General features: G+C 49.9%; 1 protein-coding gene across 2 annotated transcripts in view; it reads right to left on the reverse strand.

Annotated features, from left to right (window-relative positions):
* Positions 1 to 21135, reverse strand: part of ADAP1 (ArfGAP with dual PH domains 1) — a 57850-nt gene that overhangs the window by 12290 nt on the left and 24425 nt on the right. The window lies entirely within an intron of this gene.

Raw genomic sequence — 21135 nt, forward strand, 5'->3', positions numbered from 1 at the left:
TTCAGCTAAGTAACTAAACTTATTTTTAATATGCGAAGTGGCTCTGGAATCAGCAGGCAGCCTCTCCTTGGCCTCTCTGTTGTGAACCAGTGGTGTGCGGAAATGCCTCGTTCAACCCACTTTTCACTTGTCCCTCCTGACACAGGATTGACTTAAACCACAGACAGATGGAAAGATGCAGAAAAATCCCTCAGCCGGCTCCTCAACACTGACTCTGTAGGTACAAGCGAAATTAAACTTTTCCATGCCATAAAAACCCTAATGCAAGAAAAAAAAATGCACACAGACACACATTCAATGATCAGAAAAGAGAGGGAGAAGAGAGGAAAGGGAGAGGGAGGGGGATGTTGATAAGGGCTAAAGATGCTGACCGAAGGGAAAGTGCCCATCTAGCTAAATACACCTTTGCCAATAATCAAAATACCAGTTTCTTCTGTCTGGACTCACAAAACTAAGTCAAATACTTTCTCCAGATCCTCAAAGAGCCCTTCACGATGGCAAAGCCATTGACGTCTGCCATAGACGAGCGCGATGGCACAGCCCGTGCTGTAGCTAATGCTGAACTTTTCCCACAGGGAGCATCACAAACCCCGCGGCCGCATCCCATGCTGGCACGTGGGACCTTGAATGGGCTGATGACGTGTTGCAGGTGGAAGGAGTGGAAATATTTAAAGCTGTCGGAAGCCTTTCCTTTGTTTCTTTGTTCTATATGGTCTAAAGCTCTTCCTCTGGTCCACCCACCCACCCATCCAACCTGGAAGAGACTCCCCCAAAGCCACAAGCAGAACTGGCTCATTCAGTCTATCAATTCGATCCTATCCCAGCTCAAGCTGTGGGTTTGTTACATGCTTTTTCTAACAAAAAAACCCATGGCTAATGCATTGGAGGGCAGTTGCAGTGTCAGAAAGAGAAGAACCCAGGGGGAACAGGATTATCCAGAGTCTGAGCAAGGGGGAGCAGCCCAGAAAGCCTCCGACACCCAGCCAGGGGCAGCTGCATCCCACAGCATCGCGGGAAAGGCTGGAGGCTGATGCACTCGTGTCACCGCCGTGGTGGGGATGAATTGCCTGATTCAGAGTGAGATGCTGCTACCTGCCAGGCTGGTATCAGCAAAAACACCACAAAACCTACAGCGGGCTGAACACGGCGGAGCTGAGCAGGAATAATACCTCCCTGACAGGAGACAGACAGGCAGTAGGTGATGCGCAGCTGATACGTCTATAAAATGCAAGATTTGCTTAAGGGGAGGCAGAGATGCTGCCGGGGCTCTGACGGCTGGCGTTTGCTGACTTCTCCCTTGAATAGCAGAACGTCGAGCAGCTTGCTCTGGAAGTGTGGGCTTTAGAAACAAGGGACAGGCAGTTTCTGTTCCCAAAGGGGGCTGGTTTTTAACGCCAAGCCAGTCGGAGCAGCGGAGTACTTCAAAAGCCATCTCTATTCACTCCACTAAATGGCAGAGATGGTTCCAGAGCCTCTCCACCACCTCCCTGTGCCTGTCGTTTGGGGAACACCGACTTCTCGTAGGGGGTGGACAGAGCTGGGTTTGGAGGAAAGGACATGGGCGTCAGATTGATGTTTTTTAACACTTAAGGGATGAAGAATAAAAATTACTCCGCATTTCCCCAAAGATGATCTCAGACAATCGAAAATCTGTAAAACCTACCTAGCGCTCACCCCTGGCAGATGGGCATCATAATGGTTATACACTAAGAGAGGGAAGCCCAGAGAGATTTGTGAGCTGCCCAGGACAAGACTGTGAGCCAGTGTCAAAGTCAGGCTGGAAACCCAGCTTTCCCTGCCCTCCTACATAGGGACATTCCATCATTTTCATCTTCTCTTTCCAACCTTTTGTGGCAAAACACAGTATCCAAATTCCACTCCAAGGAAGACTTAAAAAAGCCCAACCCAACACTAAGTGTTATCCCTTCCCGTAGTTCACACACCAGCTCTTCCCAGACCAACCACCTCTGCAAATGAGCGCCTGGCTGCTCTGATGAAGCCAGCACCTAATTTCACTGTACTTTGTTACAGATTTTCATAAATCCTCTGTTTGTTTCTATTCTTTCTTTCTTTATTCCTTCCTCCAGGGCTGCATCCTTGGGAGCTGCTCCTCTGCTCTGCCCAAACCTGCACCCCTGTCAGCACCGATCAGAGCAAACCACCATCAACCGGACTTGAACCCAACATGAACTCGTCCAGGTTCCCCAGGCAAACAGTATGTCAGCGAGACGTGTCCTCAACATCCTGATCTAAAGGATTGTGAGAACAGCTAGAGAAGGTGTTGGGAAACAGAACAGCAGGAGGCTGATCACACTGGAGGGGAGCCGGAGAACTGAAACATCTCTTCCTCATCTCTGTGGGCTGCACTGCCTTAGCAACAGCTCCATACTTAGAGATATCTGGCCAAATTCAGACCTTTGCCAGGGCTGTTCTGCTTACGTTGAAGCAAGACAACCGCTGGCCCTACAACACTTGCTGATTGCTGGTGTTGGACCACGCAGCATCGTGTCACCAGCACGTCCCGAGGCGCAGAACAAGGGTTGCGGATGCCTGTCATCATCCACTTGATCACCGGCACCCAACTGTGATCACCAGCACCCAACCATGATCATGGGCACCCAACTGTGACTGCAGAGAGGACTACCTGCTGAAGACCAGCTGGAGAGCACCTACGGGCACCCTTTAGAAATATCACTCTCGCATTGCTAACACTGCTGCTGTTTGGTCGTCAAGTTTTCTGCCTCTCTTCAGTCCCCTGCCAAGAAGAAAAACCCATCGCTTGCTCTCACAGACAGTTCTGGCACAAACCTGCGGCACTTGCAGAAAAATCCCACCAAGCAGTTGTGACAAAGTTGGCCAACGAACAGCACGTAACATAACCTGAAATCACACAGCCAGAATGGGTATTTTTGACCTGTTACGTAGTTCCCAAGGTGAAATGAGGAACTGTCACTTCCACACTCACTTCATCACCACAGCTAGAACTCTGACAAAGAAAACCAGGTTGTCACGGTGGTTGACTGAAAAGAAGACATTGCGTGGCCTCGTGTCAGCTCTGTTGAGCTGGTGGCTGGAGCTCCTCCAAGCCAGGCATCTCAACCTGGCAGGACCCATTGGGTGCTCTGGTCCAGCCCAGCTTTCTCCCTGTCCCAGAGGCCGCAGAGGAAGCAAGGGAGAGGATTTTCTATCGAGGCAATCTGACGTAGACACCGTCTTCCCATCCAACTTCCACCAGCAATTTGTTCAAGTTCCTCCTTTTTTAAGAAGAGGGATATTGCTACTTCCCCACCTCAGAAAGCCGTTATGGTGCTTAGTTAATGATGGGGTTTTTGGTCTCTGAGAATGTGGATTATAGGAAGTACCCGAAATTACTCTTTCCGTTTCAGTTTTTGCTCTCAGACAAGAAAAAAACCCTCCTGCAAGGAAGGCAATCAGATCCACTGGCTTAAAAAAAACCAACCCAAAACCAACTTGCATGGACTTGGTTTTCCCCCATCCTAAGTAAAGCATCATAAACTTGGAATTAAACCATATCTGCTCTTCAGTTTCTTTGGTGCTTTATTTTGCAATTTCACCTGGAAACAGAGGCATCAGAACTGCTTGTTTCCATGACGTTTCTAGGTAGTGTGTTAAAACCAGGTCTGGTCCAAGCCTTTTGGGAGAAACACGTTAGTATATCCAAAATCCAGTTTCAGTATATCCAAAATCGAGCACAGCAGCAGAGCCAGTACCGTACCCGAGCCCAAAGGCATCGCTGTGTTGTTTCTTGTCTCGCTGCAAGAAGACAAAGCATGGGAGGCTGAAACAGAAGAAAACACTGAGTTGTGTGTGTCATCCAAGAGCAATCACATTTTCTTGGGAGTTAGGGCAGGGCATCTCCGCCAGCAGAAGTAGATTCTCTTTCCTCTAAGCAGTCAAAGCGCCCTGACCCCAATTCAGAGCTTGGGAGAAGATTTAACTACAACTACATCGCTTTGCTGCTAAAATTGCAGGGTATGTATCGCCACTTCTCCATATGTCAGAAGCCGGGTTGTCTGCTATATTAACATTGTAAGACGTTAATTAAACCAGAACGGCAGAGAGATACTTACTGGAGATGGTGTGCCCGCTTTTTCTGTGAGGTTAAGGAATTGCACAATTATTTGGAGCAGTTGAATGGCAAATCCCTGACACCTCGCATCACCACTGACACCAATGCCACAACTTCCTTTTAAAACAAAGGGGCTGGAGGATGCTACTTCTGAATTATTCCTTCTGCAATAAGCCACGCCGTCCACAGTCAGAGGGCTGGGCGGAGAAGGCGGCATGTTCTAAGGCTTCCCTATGGACTGGACTTTGAATAGTGTTGCAAACAGAACTGTACACCTCTCGTTTGGCTGTGTCAGTGTAAATTGCTTGGTTTGATTGCTATAGGTTGTAATATTTCTTCCTGCAGCATTCGGCCACCACCAAAGCCAGACATTTCAATGACTTCAATTTGAATTTTCTAAGCATTTGCATTCCAATAAAAAAAAAAAATCATAAAAAAAGGAAGACTAAATTTTCTCGTGGAGTGAAAACACTACCTTTTGTCCAAAGACAAACTCATCCTCCCCATATGTAAGGTAGTCCCCCTGCAAGCAGTGTCAAGGTTGGTCAAACAACTTAGACCTTGCAAGTCCGGGCTGCAACCGCTCCTCTGCTCAGCACCAGCAGCTTGCTTTTGGTTTTCCCCTGCTGTTTGCAGCTGTGCTGAGGAGCTTATAACTTCCCTGAAAATAATTCTGCAGTCATCTCCGGATAAAAACCCTTCCTGCCGGTTATGTGTTCAGCAGAGCAGAGACAGGCATGTTGGAGATGCCAGCACCCACGCGTGCAGGAGGTAGAAGGGACCATGGAGGCTTGCTGAGGAGGTGGGCGTCCTTTCCCCAGGGTGTTCTCCTCCACAGACCAGGTGAGGAGCCACCAAGAGCGGCTACTGCTCAGTGCTTTGGAAATGAAAGCCTAGTGATCCTGCAAAGCAGCCTCTTTGCTCCTAGAAGGACACCCGGGAGGGAAGCTCTTGGTGCACCTTGTGTGAGGATGGGTCCCTGACATGTCACACTCTCTCACAGCTCATCTCCCTTAAGAGAACTCTTTATCCCCCTCGAAGACAACGCATCCTCACCACCCCTCACCCAGCCAGGCAGAGGAGCCCAAGACCTCCCATGTGCCCCCACACCGACACCAACCATTTTCTCACGCACACACGGTTTAGTGGCATTAGTTTAGAATTTCCCAGCTCTTAATCAATCACTCCTCTCTTAATGAGCACTTAGCATGCAAATTACCTTTCCTAAAGGCCATTTTGCAGAGCAGGGTTTCCTGTTGCCATGCAGTCTGCCTCTGCTGCCTTCTAGGAGCTCATAAAACAATTATTGTCCTGCTGCATTGTAGCGCCTCGGCTATGGATGCAAGCAGCTGATTAGATTGATTGCTTCCACAATACCCAATTAACCCACTCACTCTGCAAATGATTGACTTAATCAAAGGCAATTAGCGCCTGAATGGCTACATCAGACAGAAAGCCAGGATTTAGTAGATGATTGAGATAACACCTTACAGACATCTCCTTGGCCTTCTAAGGGAAAACATCATCATTAATGCTCAGCTCGCAGAGCTGGAAGTACCTGAAACCTTAGGTCGGTGGTTTTAGGCGGCACAGACGTAGGAACACATACATTTCCCTTTACTGATACAGGAAACAATGCCACACGCTACTCCTAAGGGGAACTTGAAAAGCATCGATGTTCCCCTTTTCCCCCCTCTTCCTGCTCATGCAGGACTGGGACCACTGACCAGTGGAACAGACCTCAGCGACCAGCTGTCACAAAGCAGTAGCTTTCGGCCCTGACAGCTCTAGACAGTCAGTTCCTGACTGACGGATGTACAAGGTTGTCTCCCATTACCGATCCTCCGAGCAAAAGTCAAACGTGTTTTACAAAGCCATCTGCAGTATTGATCTCTTGTAAGGCATCTTCTCCCACGACGTAGAAAAGCTGCCCCAAAGGACCAGATTTGGAGGCAGAACCATGGCTCTGCAGAAACATGGGTGTCCTCAGTGATAAATCACCCCAAACCAGCACAGCCAAGACAAAACCTCACCATGGGAAGGTCAAGGGGAGCAACCCATGCCCCCTAAAACAGAGGACAGAGACCATTTTGGATCATGTGTAGGACAACTTCAAGGTCAAAGCCAAGCGTGGAAAACAAACTTTCTAGATCACTACAAAAATAGGTTGTCACCTTGCTTCTTCTTGAGCAACAAAGCCCTTGAAATGGAAAAAGTCGTTTGTTCAGCTACCCAGCTGCTGGGATCGATACGTGAAATGGAGCCAAACACATCGTCTCTGTGGGAAAAATATGGGGCTGAGCTTAAGAACACATTGAGATCCTGGTGTTGACGGGAAGAAGACAAGGTCTGTCCCCATACATAGGCATGTGGTATTTAAATACAAGGTCGGTCCCTGGGTTTCCAGTCCCTTTTAATGTCATCGTGAATACACTTGCACTGCTGGCTCACAGCTGAAAATCCAAATTGCTTCTAAGCAAAGCCCCAATAATAAAGCTGAAATCCATTAAGCCTGTGATGTTTGCCACTATTTAAATCTGATTAAAATCGTACATGACACCACTAAGCCTAACAGCCAGAAAACACTCCCGTCAGGTCTGATGTTTCCCCGTGTAATCCAGACCCCCCCTTCTTTCACCAGGTTGTCAGCTAAAAGGAGCCGTAATAAGAGATCATGTACCTAATCCAGCTTCCTAAGCTGTTTTTAACTGGTTTCTTTAATCACATGTTTTGATTCCCTACGGAGTAGCTCTCAGGTGACAAAGACATTAATACAGTCATTCATACTCCCAGAAGGTATCTCGGATGGGATCACGTTGTCCCTTGTGCAGACTGAGAGCGGCAGCAAGGAGACAGGGGAGGTGCCTGAGAGGTGGGAAATCGAGGCAGCAGGAGGTGACAACCTCTGGAGAAAGTGACTGCAAGGCAAAGGACACTCGCCAGAGAAAAAACTCTTTTTAAAAGAGTGATTCTTGGTCTCCCAGTGAGCACTCACCTCCCCTGAAAGCACTGCGTGGGAACGAATATCAGGAGAAAATACCAAAACATAAAATTCCCAAGTCTTCACCTGGCCGCTGCAGGCATGGTGCCACCGCAGAGAACACAGCCACATCCTCCCTTTTATCACTTTATCTTATCATTGACCGTTGATACAGTACAACTTCCATGGCAACTTAATTATTGAGCAAGTGTTTACATATTAAAGATAAGAGAATAGTTGGCTGCTGCAGTGAGATTCGATTGTATCTGCTGGGAGATGTTAAAACCCTCTGCTACAGAAAATGGCTTTACTGGAAGTCTTGCGCTTGCGTTACTGAGAATTGAATGTGGAATCTAATTTTACTTGGAAATCAAATGCTTCCTCTTTGACTGGCATGCCCATACGCCCACCTGGGAGCCGCTGGCTGCTCAGAGAAAAAAATCCAGTTACAGGTAAATAACCTTCAGGTTTTGATCTTTTGCAGCCAGCCTTTTATTAGAAAGAGGCAGATGAAAGCTGAGAGGTTCCCAGTGCGATGCTCATCCCATTTACTAGCACTGAACGCAGCCGAAGCCTGCTCTAGCTGGAAAGCCGGGCAAGAAAACATTTAAGGCCAGGCATGTGGTACTAAGTCACAATAATATCTGTGCAGCAGAGCGCTTCTGAAGCTGGACTTAGAGAGCCAAACCACTCCCAGACCAGAAACCAGGATCCGCCTTGGGCAAAACACCCCAAAACGTCCTCCCTGCAGCCGTTGCACAAAAGCTGCATGGGGAGATCACAGAATCACAGGATGGTTTTGGTTGGAAGGGACCTTAAAGATCATCCAGTTCCAACCCCCCGCCCTGGGCAGGGACACCTCCCACCAGACCAGGTTGCTCAAAGCCCCGTCCAACCTGGCCTTGAACCCCTCCAGGGAGATGCACTGCAGCTTTCTCGCTGGGCACCTGGAGGAACCGCTGCCACCGTCCCACAGCCATCACCCCCTGCCCAGCGCTGCCCACACACAGAGCTGGTCCTGCCTGACCTCTGCCAGGCCAGGGAGAACCCACCTACAGCCTCACATGCAACCACAATGACTTTTATACAGAAAGCAAAGAGGTGAGACCCCAAAAGACTTGAGGCTGAGGAGCCTTTACACCCTCGGCACGCACCACAGATGGGCGACACCAACCTACAGGCTCCAGCTCAGAACAACTGCAAAGCACCAGGAACTACCTGAAGGTCTGGATTTCATACAGGCATCCTGCAGAACCTCAAACCACAGCTCTCGGATCAGGCTACAATAGCCTCCTTGAATCCTTTCAGATGGGTTTCTTACCCACACCAATAAATAAAACCTCGACTGCTCACACAGATCAACCCAACCAAGGAGGAGGTGAATTTAATCCCCTAACAGAGCTTTAGAGAAGTCAGCAGAGAAGCTCACCACCAACTTCAGATGGGTTTAAGACCCTCTTTCCGGGACATCCCGGAATAAAGCATTCCCCCCACGTAGGCAGCGTTGCCGTACAGCCATAAATCACGGGAACCCGTCCTCGCAGGCACATAACATTCCTCTTTGTTTGCTTTGAGGAGAAATCCACACGGCTTCGAGCACATCTGCTGCGGCGCTAACAGCTCCTGATCCTCTATTGTTGAGTGTTCGACACATTTACAGTCCAAGCTATTGCTTTACACAGGGAAAGAAGACGTTTTTAATTTAGGACTTCACTGGTTCCTTTCCTGGCTGCCGGTTTTACAGCTGTCTCAGAAATCCGCTGTTTTTCTAGATAGTTTTTCTAAAACTATCACACCCCCCCATCCCCTGGCGCAGTGCAACCCCACTTTATGAGCTCCTGGAATTGTATAAATCAAGGCTAAATTCCATCCCAATAAATCATTGACCAAAAAACCCCCATCGACTTTTTTGAAATTTCTTCTTCCAGCCTCTGCAATGCCTGAAAGTTTGAAATTTGCTCCCCGCTGAGCAGCCTCCCTGTCTTTGGGGTATTTTGAGGATACGCTGTTTGTTACCGACGTGCCACAAAACCGCTTCCCTCAAGGGCTGCCCCCGTTATGAAAACGGACCCGGCTCCTGGAGGCAGCTGCTGTGGCTGTGTCTGCACCTCAACCGCAGCAGTATTTTTAAAACCAGTCCTATTCCGCCAGCCGCAGAGACACCTCCCCGTCCGGTTTCGCTCTCAGCATCCAAGAGGTGTGGACAACGCTGCAGACTTCTCTGCTGCATCGGAGATTTCAAGGTGAAAACTCGGGGGAGCTCAGTGCAGGGGGGCAATGCAGGTGGGGACGGGCTGGTGTCAGAAAGAGCCATCAGCAAACCCTGCGCTTCGTGGTTGGGGTCGGTCTAAGGCTCAACTACATCCTCGGCGAACTCCAGAAAAAGACATGACCTCACTCTGGAAAAACGTTCTTTATCTGATGAGAGGCAGAAACTGCCTGGCCCCGCTCAGGTCTCCAACGTAAAATGGATCTTTCTTTAATAGAAATTTAATTAAGCTAGGACGAGTTACAATGAAATCAGCCTTTTCCCTGTACTTTGTTATCGTACTGCTTCCTACTCTCTGCCTTCTCATTAGCAGAAGATGCACCAGCCCTTTGGTCCTGTGTCCCTACACAGGGAACACAAATGTGCACAGGATAAAAACACCGGGAGATCCGGGACACTGAGAACTACCATCAGAAAGGGATGGTCCTCTATTCTTTCCCTAAATGTTTATCAAAACCACGGAGAACCAGCCTGATGCTTCTCCTTAGCTCTCTCCAATTAGTAGAGATCCATTTATTGACTCTAAAATCCCAAGGTTACAGGAACAGGCAGCCTGAGCAATATCAAAATACAGTATTTCAAGTTGGTCGGCCTCAAATAGGGAAAGCTCAAGGACAGAAGCGACTCATGCTAATTATAATTGAGGTGTTTCATACACTTATTAATCCTTCAGCCTACAATCAGCGGTGGGACTGACCCTCCCAGGGGCACCAACAGCTCAGGGCATCTCCAGGGACCGTCCGAGCACATCCCAAAAACAGGCAGCGCGTTCAGCCACCGAGGGCACCCCGGGGCAGGAGGGGCTCAGACCATCTCGCCCATGAGAAACTGTAGGAGTTCAGTAAATACAACTGACCTCACATTGACCACAAACGAAACGCCTTTGATTGGAGTTGACAGATGCAAATATTTCTGTTAAGGATGATGCAAAATGAAACAACGTTTCTTAGGTATGCTTTTTTGAGAGGGGGAAAAAAAAAACCCCTAACCAAACACTCTGCACAAAGTGCTTAGATGGAGACGAAAAAGGCTAACCCCAAATTATTTAAAATTTCCCGGGCCAGCCCTTTCCCTTCTCAGCAGGGCTCGCTCCCCTGCCACACTGCTTCCCCCGCACCCAGCATCGCTGCCGCTGCTTTAATTGTCACCACGAGAGCTGCTGCTCTTTGGCTAATTATAGAAGCTTGGATCAGAGCTGGGCTGAAGGCAGCTTGACAGAACCAGCTGCTAAAACTACAGCTGGATCCTAACCTAGCTGTGAACATCCCGCTTCAGCTGGCGGTGGTGCTACCCCCATCCCCAGAGCTGGCTGCCCGGCTGGGCTTCCTCCTCCTCCTCCTCCACCGCTCCAGCTCGGACCCACAGGTCCTCGCCTGCAATTTTTAGCTGCCTAAATGCTTTTCTGCTCTAGAGAAACTGAAGACGTCAGTGTATTTCTTCTTGCTAAATGTTCTTCTTCCTCCAGCAGCTATCTGTAAGGTCCATCACCCCCCCATCACTTCTTCAGCACAACGTTCATGAATTTCCTGGAGAGCCCAACAGCGGCTGCTGGTCTCTCGCCACGGCTCAGACAGGTAGGAAAAAAAAATAAAAAAGCACCAAAGTTATCTCTGAAAGGAAAGCTTTTGCATTTGGAGCCTTTTCCTTTGTCTTCTGGTGGTCACTTTGTGTGGTGTCTCTGTAGCAAGGCTGGGAAACGGCGCAGCATCTCCCTTTGATTTTAAGGGAGCCTCAGGAGGTGGTGTCACTCTTCGGGGGGGGTTGCACCAAGTCTGAATCGGTGCTCCCCAGCGCTGCTGGGAGGCTCTGAAAGGCTGCTCTGCTTCCTGGCCATACGATGCCTGCCCTGTCAAAACATCAGCACATCCTGGCACGGGAACGGTGCCACATGCAGGTCCCTGTCACAGGCCTGTTCCCCGTCAGGAGAAAACATCGTAACAAGGCAAACACACCGTGATCTCCTCTTGCATCCTCCTCCCCAGTTCCCTTTGTTAAACAGCTCTTTGATGTGCCTTGTCTTTAGGCAGTAAGGTCTGTGTTTGAGGTTTAAATCGTTTTGCCTTGCAAAGTTGAAAGAGGGAGCGAGGGCTGAGCGGGACCCAGCACCGGCGGCCCCAGGGGGACCCGTTTTCTCCACCACCTTGGCCGGACCCATGGCTGATGCTGCAGCAGATGGTGCGAGTCCAGCTGGGGTTTATATCCTCTCAAGAAACCAGCAGCAGATATTTTTTTCAAATGGATCCCTTTCCTTCCATGGCAATTTGGCTCAATATTTATTCACCCTGGAGACAGGCTGTTGTGTGTTTCCACTCTGCTCCGGACGAGGCTGCAGAGAGCAGGAGAGGTGACCTGCACAGCATCACCCCCCGTCTGCCTCCCGCGGCAGCGGGTCGGGGCACGCCGAGGCAGAAATAGTCGTTTGTTTTAAAGCAATGACTGCATTTCCCTCAAACCTCCAAGGAGAGGATGGGGAAAGGTTTCTTGGAACAAATCCGGGTGGGGAGTTGTGTAACATTAAATGCAGGATTATACTGGAAAGACAGGAGAAGGAGGTTGAGCATCAGCAAATGCTGTCCCAGCTGCTTCGGCTGAACGTGCTTTTCTGAAGGGTTTCCTCCTTCCTCCATTTCAGTTTTTTCCAGAGCCTTTCATCCTCCTCATTAGACAATATTTTGGCGAAAAAAGAGAACCCATAGTCCCTCTTTTCTGCATCCAAAATCCACGACACAGTTCCTGGCGCATGGGTGCAGACGCCAGCCCTCGCTGGGGCATCGTACCCTGCCCCACTCCCGGGGCTACAAACGCCGCCCCAATGCAAGCCATGGGGCTGTGCCAGTGAGGACAGAGCCACGGGGGCTCAAACCCACCGAGGGAGAGCTAAGCAGCCCAGGAGCACCATCCCCACGGTAGGTGAGATATCTAACAGCTCTCTCTGGCCACCGGCGAGCCCATCCGGGGGTGCGGGGAGACAGCGCCAGTGGACCAGTGCCCACCGAGCCTGACTCCCAGCGTGACTCACGTCCCGGCCAGCGGCTGATGTCACTGCCTGCAGAACAGAAGCTCTCTCTGTGGCCCGGGCAGCAGGAGAAGGAGGTTTCTGTGCCCAGCAAGGTTGTTCGCTGGAGGGATGCTTGTGCTTTAACCCCCTCCTGACAACAGCACACCAGCCTCCAGTAACCTTGACACTGGACTGGGAGAACCGCTGGGTTTGCAGTTTCCATCTGGACACTCATGTACCCAGCTCTCTGCTAAATGCTCTTTGATTACAACCTCTCCCGATAAATGCTCTTCAATCACAACCTCTCCGGACCAGGGCTGCTCCATCAGTGCATCTGTACAGCACCCAGCGCTCTGGATGCCATCTGCATAATGCTCTTATGCAGCCTTGAAATGCAAAAATGCTCTTACACACTCTTGAAATGCAAACAGCAATGCTGTTTGCATCCTTTTTGGAGATGTCACTTAGCCTGCCCTCCTGCATCCCTCCCTGCCATGCTCCCCGCTGCTCCAACGACCACGGGGGATGCATCGGCAGAGCTCACACGGCACCAAGCTCTCAGCCAGCTGCAAAACTCAGCCAAGAAGGTAAATTCCCTGGTACGGGCTGTGGTTCGAAATCATTTTATACTCTGGGACACTGACACAGGGCAGGGGTTCACGCCAAAAAGGTGCAGCATCCCTGCGCCCTGGGCTTCTCGTCTCCATCTTCTCATCACCAGCTCCCCACGGGCACGAACACAAACTGCGAGGGGGTGTCGGTGCCAAGGAGAGGAATCACTCGTGGTTTCAGGCTGGGGAGGGTGAAAACGCAGCCAGACTTTGGGACCGAGCAGCCCAGATCTGACAGACAAGAGCGGGATTGAGCGTGGGGATTGGTAACACAATTTTGCTGAAATCCAGTCAGAGTCAAAGCTGCTGCTTTGGTTCAGCCAAATACCGGAACCGGCTGCTGGGAATTTACTGGAAACGTGATTTAACAGAAGGCACCAGTGATGCAATCCCAGTGTGCACCCCGAGCACCAGCACACGCTGCAGGGAACTGGTGCCACGACTTCCTACCGCAAAAACATCTCCTCCCTCACGTCCAAATCTCTGCTTCGCCAAAGTCTACACGAATTTTCAACGAAACACCAGTCTACCTTGATTTTTTGCTGCTTTTTAGCCGCACTGCTGTTACTTTTTTTATTCCCATCTCTAGGTCTACGAGGGATCTGCTGCCAGGGATGGGAGAGAGAAGCTGAGACGGCGGTACCAAACAGGGAGGGATGCTCCACAGATCTTGCGCCGGCTGCATCTTCCCGACACGCGCTGCAGCCCCGCATCGCAAAAACAAGCCCTTCCCATCAAAGAGGGACCGCAGCAGAAAATGCCAGAGCTCTTCTCAAAGCCCAGCTCTAATGCTTGAGCCTTTCAAGCATCAGAAGAGAATTTAATCCATTTTACAACTAGCATCAGATAACAGTGACATTAAAAAGCAGTCAGAGCAAAGCAGCAACTCCTCTTTGAGGCTAGTAAGTAGAAATAAATTAACTGATTTCTTTATATTGGAAATTCCTCTCCACGGACTAAGATCAAGGCCTGCTAAAGCTTTTGACAGCTCTGTTTGCCCATCAGCCACGTGCGCGTTGAGGTTAAATAGAGATTTACACCCCCAGAAACTCCTGAAAACACGCAGACCTTTGGCTCGAGATTACTGATGCAGCCAGCATTTTCAGAAGTTCAACTCAAAAAATGTCAGAAGAGCCAGTTATAATTAGGTTTTTTCTAAATTTCTATATATGGTGTAAATCAAGAGGCAAGTCACTGGCATTATGGGAAACGTGCCAGCAAAAGGACAGAATGAGGGGAAAATAAACTCTTTATTTGCATGGCACTATGCGCTTTACAGACACGTAACGCAGGCTGGGCTTCAAAGGTGACTTACAATTTTGCAACATTACGTGGCTCTAAAACTCTTACTCCTGTATTCAGAGTAATTTGGTGTTTATAAAGTGACACTTCAGATCTCGCTGCTGTCACCAGAAATGTCTCCACGGCCATCACCGGGTTTTGGGGGAAGGCTTTGGGTACATTAATACAAACCACTGCAACTGCTCTGCGGAGATTTCTCCACAGCGTGAAACACCCATCAGGTGGCGGAGATTATAAACCGATTTTTCTTAACAAAGTGCTTATGGCCTAATTACAAACCACCCCGAGCTGCTGCTGCAAAGCCAGTGACATTAATCAGCAGATCTGTCCCGGGACCGAGCCATCGTGGGAACTGCCCCCGGGTTTGTGCCGCAGCCCCTGGGACAAAGGGCAGGCGGAGCGACGGCGGCTCCGCTCAGCCCTGCGTTGGCACCAAAGGGTATTTTTATCACGAGGAGATGTTGTAATCCCACAGGGGACTGGGGGAAGGGAGAGGAGGTGGAAGGAAAAAAACAAAAATAGATGCTAAAGTATTTATATACCTTCTCAGGTCATATAAGAGAGGCGGCGCGTTGCCTCGCACTGGGGCCAGGTACAGCCGTCCCGGCAGCCACGCTGGCGCTCAGGCACGGCGTGAAAATGATGGTAGATTATTTCAGACACACACCAAACCCCACACAAACCCAAAACAGCCAACCCCCCCCAGAAGGCATCGGGGTGCTCCTGCAGACACTGGTGCACCCTCTGCCCGTCCAGGCTCTGCTGTGCCACTCACCTTGTTCTGCTCCACCACCACACGCACCCATCAAAGCCTGGCGAGATATTGCTGATAAACCTCAAAACGGCTGCATTTATCGCAGGCTTTCTCTTATCATTCTCGTGAGCTCGGTTTCCCAAGGAACCAACGCTTACACGAGCACCGTCCATCCGTCTTCCCCTCTGGCTTTTCAGCATCTTGGACAATTTCAGCCAGATGTAGCTCCCTGTAGTTGCTAAACACTCCAATCTTTCTTGCTTATAAAGCAACAGGATAATGTGCAGGCTTAAAAGTCAGCCTCATCCCTGCTCTCTGCAGAACCACCCCTGTAGTGGGGCGCTGCCTGTTTTTTCTCCAAGGGGCCGGCATCTGCCTGCTCTGACCTTACACTCACCCGCGCTGCCATCCCACTCTGCGTTTGTATGTGCTCAGCACAGTGTCACCGTGACCACCCGCAGACCTTCACCTGGGAAAAGCCGGGAGAACTCCCCAGGAGTCGGTAGAAATAGAAACAGGAATATCTGCCAAGGATGTGGGTTGCATTTGGGGGAAAAAAAATGGTGATGAAGTAATCTTCACGCCGGTCTGTATGAAAGAAGCTGAGAGGGCAGCTGGCTACCATCCTGACCACAGGCAGTAGCCGGCTCAAATCACCCCCAGTGCTAAAAGCAGCTCTTGATTTAGCTGATAACGCCTCTGCAAGAATAGAGTTTCGATTCGATTATTTTATTTAATGGGCTGTTCTCATCAGCAGGATGCTACAGGAAGCACCTACAGCACTTCTCCCCCCTTGCAAGGAGGTGGTTTCGCACAATGGCTTTGTATTGCCCTTATTAAGAGGCTCCCACAGTAGCATTTCATCAGATGTTTCCAGGGTTTGCGTGAGGAAGGGCATTTCACCACCCACAGCGTGATGCTCCGACCAGGGAGCAGGTCCAGCGAGAGGGAGCAGTCACCCACATCCATGGCTTCAGGCAGCATGAACCAGCACAAGCATTGACGGAGCCAATTCACACCAGCCCAGGCAGAAATAGGGCAGGAAAAAACCAAAAACCCACCCTTGCCTTTCTTGCACCTCTCATGGAAGCCCAAATCCCAGAACAATCTGCTGCCGTGACCTCGATACCACTGAGACCCTGCCGCTGTCTCTTCCTTTAAGCCTTTTCACCAGCAACAATTTCTGTTTCGCTTCAACGGCCCTTCCCCTCCAGGGAGCTGCAGCCGAGCCCGAGAAGGCTGTATTGGAGGGCAGTGATTTACTGGCACAGGCAAGGATGTGCATGCGAAAGGACGCTGGAGAAAATGCCTCTCCTTTGAGCAGCGTGCTCTCCTTCGCCACTTTGTCCCCAGCAGTGTGCAGCAGAGAAACCTTGCTGAGTGCTCGGAAGATGCCCCGTTCCCCTGAGCTCCTCCGGCAGGGTCAGGGGGTGCGACCCCGCACCAGACACAGCAGGCTCTGCCAGCCCCAAAGCACAGCATTTTAACCAGATTCTTTCAGGCTGCTCCAAAGAGTTGTAATACTAAATATACCGACTCAAAGTCCTAGTTTTCCTAAGGCAGAGAGCCACCATCCCCAAGGACAGCAATGGGAGATGTCCTCCCATTTTTTCCCAAGACCAACCCTCCCAACATCTCAGCTCTGCCCTCTCCCCTTCCCAGACCCCCAGGCTCTGCTAACAACTGGGATGAGGGAGTGTTACTGGCCAGAGAAGAGGGGGTGTTTTTCCGAGAGGTTAAAGAATATAACAGAAATAACTTGACCTCTCAGAAGCTCTCAACATACCGTGATTCAATGATAAAATGATCAGACCGGACACTTCTCGTGTCAGCAACATGACCTTCTGACATTCTCTATGCATTTTTTTCCCTCGCCGACAAAGGAAAAGTGGGCGAATAGTAAGCTTGTTAATTCTCTAATTGCATTTTGAAGTTGTGAATTCACTGAACTTGGCCATTTCCTGCAGAAGTTTCTGATGAAAAAGGACAAAAAGCATTTTGCAGGGAAATTCCTGATCACCTTCCCTTTGCCACAGCTCAGAGCGGCTGCGACCCCGGGGTCTCCCACCTCCCTCCTTCCCCCTGCTCCCTCATCTTCTCTCTTTGCCAACAGCCACAGCTCAGAAGACACTGCCTGTCCCCAGGCACCCACCACGGGACCAAACCCCCATCAGGCACAGCAAAGGGGATGGGGACAGTTCACGAATGGCTTCACACTCCCTTCTCCATGAGCATCCCCTCAAAGACCACCTCCAGCAGCATCTCAGCAAACGACCCCAGGAGCTCTCAAGCTTTTATTTCTTTGCTCTGGCTGCCTGGCAGACTCCCCCCGGTGCTACGGGCTGTCTGATGGATGGGCAATAAAACCCCTGCCCTTTCAGGCTGCCGGGAGGTTTGTTCTCCGGGTGCTGCTCAGCCCTGTATTTCCTCATTGGAGAGAGGAGCTTTGCTTCGGAGGCTGTGAAAAAACACATACGGTGGAGCCGGTGTCGCTCTGACACTCGTAGCTCCCCACGAACTGGCTGAAACGGGGTAAGAGACGGCAGAGGACGAGGTCTGGCAGCTACAATAATTGGGTTTTAACTGCAACGCTGCTCACCACTTTGTCTGATCAGGCCCAAAATAAACTGCATTACATCAGTGCAGGTCAGACTGAACTAATAAGGGTGTCGTTCTCACACTGAGAGGGAGCGTATTTATGTCCCATGCGTTTTCTCCAGTGCTTTGCAGCCAGAGCTCCTTCCAACTGTGCAAGCACAGGGGAAAATTAATTCAGACTGCTGCCCAAATTATGCAAGAACCACATGCAACGGAAAGTGCGTATTAACAGATTTTACTATTTTAGGGTATTCTTTCATGTCTCATAATTTATTTTGCCATCATATTTGCAGACAAATACCAAATAACATATAAGCCAAGTAATCTTTAGGGTGTTGACAGAAGGGAGTACAAGCAAATAAACACCTTCAGACAAATGCTACTCTTTGTCACTACCTGGGTAAACCTGCCCTCACCTGAATGATGAGAATAAGATCTAGTCCATAGCGCTATAAATACAAGAATACAAGCCAACAGAGGCTAAAGCCCCAATCGTCTTTGACTTTGCTAATTACCCAAAATTTGGCCTGTATCTTCTGGATTTCTCAGTTGCTCTAAAGAAAGCTCTCAGGCCATCTAAGAACGCAGTAGCACCGTATTATCTCACTCTGCAGTTCAGCAGGCCACCACACCCAGCTCTATAACTACCAATCAAATAATCAAAGGCTCCTCCGATTTCCACCCCAAAAGATAGGATTTAAATCTTCAGCTGCTGTAAATCTGAGTTCCTCCACCATTTTTATGGGTCCTATGACAATTTACATCAGCTGAGGAGCTCCAACCTCCCATGACTAAAGAATGAAAGCAGTGATGCTCGTTGGCATTTATTACCCTCCCCCCTTGCAAACGATGCATTCCCATCCCGAATGCCTTTGGGAACCAAAGGGTCTCGCCATGAAAGATGCACAACAGCATCTGCCGTGAGCGAGGGGAACCCATTGTTCCCTGGTCCCACTGCAAGGGAATCGTACCGGCATGCAGAGCTGGCAGTGGCGCTTTTTATCAGCTGTACCCTCCTGTGAACCCTCTCTCCTGCTCCTGACTGCTCTTCCACCATCCGATAAATTAACAGCAATAGGATTTACCGGCCTATTTATAGGAAACGCAAGGCGGCAGCATTCACAGCCAAGTTGCGGAAAGCTGCGCTTGACGATGATGCTGTTTGTGCCCACTTTACCCCTGGAAAGCACCTACACCCCGGTCTAAGAGCACGTAAACCATTGCTGCACTATCTCGGGTGATGCCTTCAAGGGTGGCAACTCCTTTTGTTGCTGGAGATCCCATCATCCCTCCCTGACTGCACCAGCCACCTCCATCCCATGGACAGGAGACTTCATGGTCCTAACAGCGAAGTTAAGCCATTTTTCCTGACAAGCATTAAGAGATTAAACGCCTGCTTGTGAAGAGCTCTCCCACCTCGTTCCCTAATGTTTAAAGCAAAGACCCCAAGACGTGTTATCCCTGCCCACTGCCCCTCCCAGGCTGGGCTTCAGCTCGTCCCAGGGCATCGACTCCTCCTGGCACCCCGGAGGTAACGAGATGGGTCCATCAGGAGCCAAAGCCAAGTTCAAGGAGCAAACGATCCCCTTTTGCCCTCTCTTGGCCACAGGCATGTCCCTTTCTCTCCTCTGTGGCCTGAGATACATTAGAGCAGCTGCACCTCGACCAGTTTATAATATTATGGTGCTCCAATCCTTTTGCTTCCTTCGCGTCTCCCTTGGTTAAAAGAAATCCATTTGATCAAGAGGAATCAAAAGTACCCAAATAAATTGACTTTCAGCAGGACTTTTGGGAAGCACTGCCGTTACTGCTGCCTATCAGCAGCGGGGGGGAAATGTCTGAGCTTTTTAAAATTGATCAAAATCTCTTCTAAAATTATCAAGCCTTTCAATTGCCTTGAGATCCAGATCCAGCCTTCGACGGCAATTACCCCCATCCTCCGTTTCTAGGAGAATTCAGCACCCGAGCCCCATTAAACTCCATTAAAAGGGATAATTAGTTGGAGACTGACAGTAATTTAGCCAGTTCATTTATCAGAAAGGATAAAGCGAAGCTGAAACACGTTATTCTAACGGTCTTAAAACTGGTATTATTCTGTGCTGTTGTGCAACAAACGTATCGCTCGTGGAAGGGACATGGACCACGGTGTTAATTGGGATTGCTGGGGTGTAAATAATGTTTTGCTTCATAAAGTCTGGCTGGGGCAAACAAATTACTTAGCTCTCACACTACAGCTGAATTAAGAGCTCAAATGTATAAAAGGGTGTATCTAAGAATCGATAGTGGATCACCGGAGCATTTAATCACTGTTTTACTAATCTGCCTGCACTATCTGAACTCAAACTGACTCCTCACACTAAAATCAATGGCACTAATATACTCATTAACAACGGCGCTTTCGGAGGGATGAAAACATCAGAGTTTGAAAAACTAACAGGGGGGAGGCAGAGGGGCCGAAAGCTGTGAACAGCACATGGGCTCCTGCTCCAGGGCTTCCTGGGGGAGCAAGAAACTCCCTGACGCTTCCCTTACAGGAATTTCCACTGCAATCTCCTGCTGAGGGGACGCAGCTGTGACAGCACGTCCCAAGAGGGGACGCCTGAAGCAGGGAGTGAACCAAGGCCCATGGACCTACAGCCCCAGCTCCTCTATGGGTCGAGGCTCGAGGGCTGGCTTCAACCCTCAGCGCTGCCCACACCGCGGGTTTCCCCATGTGCAAAGCATCTTTTTTTCCCCCAGTTCTGGTTCTGCTCCCTCGCATCGCTCTGTGTCTCCCAAGGCAGACATTTCCCACTGGTCTGGGGGCTCTGCAAGACCTTTTGGGGGAGCTCTTGCCTTTGCATCCCCCACTGCCTCTTATTTATACTCTTCCCCAGCAGTTGAAGAGTTTGCCGCGTCCTCCTGCCAGGTTTCCCTGCACGACTACCTCAGCCCTGACCTGCACCCCTCACACTCCTGTCCCGAGACTCATTTCTCCCAAGCCTGTCAGTTCGGCTGCGATAGCTTCTGCTTGGCATCTACCGGCTCCAGACAGCCTCTCCCCAAAGGATTTTCTGAAAGACGTTGGATTTCTGACCAGGGTTTCGTCAGGCTGCCTGGAAAAGGATGTTGCTCAAACCTACTCAAAGACAGCATTTTCTTATTTTTTCTTAAATGAAATTATTGAACAAATATCAGAATGCAAAATTGCCCCAGGATTGGAAAATGGAATTAAATCTTCCAACAAACATGAGAAAATGGGTACCGACGTCTCTGTTAGCAACAAAATGTTTCATGCTTAGAAACTGGTAATCTAACACCCCTCCAGGGAATTCAGGATGGTGAGAAGAAACGCTCTAAGGCAGCATCAGAAAGAAAAAGAGATATTCGAGTGGGACACAAACTGGATGTGGGATAGGCAGGAGGGCGTCCCTGTGCTGGTCGCACCTCGGTGCCTTCACAAGCAGTTCGGGAGGTGGAAAGCAATGGCCCAGATCCTCTGGGGTTCCCAGCCACGCTGAGCCCAGCATCACCAGGCACAGGAGGTCCACCCC

Source organism: Numenius arquata, chromosome 14 (assembly GCF_964106895.1).
Source record: "Numenius arquata chromosome 14, bNumArq3.hap1.1, whole genome shotgun sequence".
In the NCBI taxonomy this organism is placed as follows: Eukaryota; Metazoa; Chordata; class Aves; order Charadriiformes; family Scolopacidae; genus Numenius; species Numenius arquata.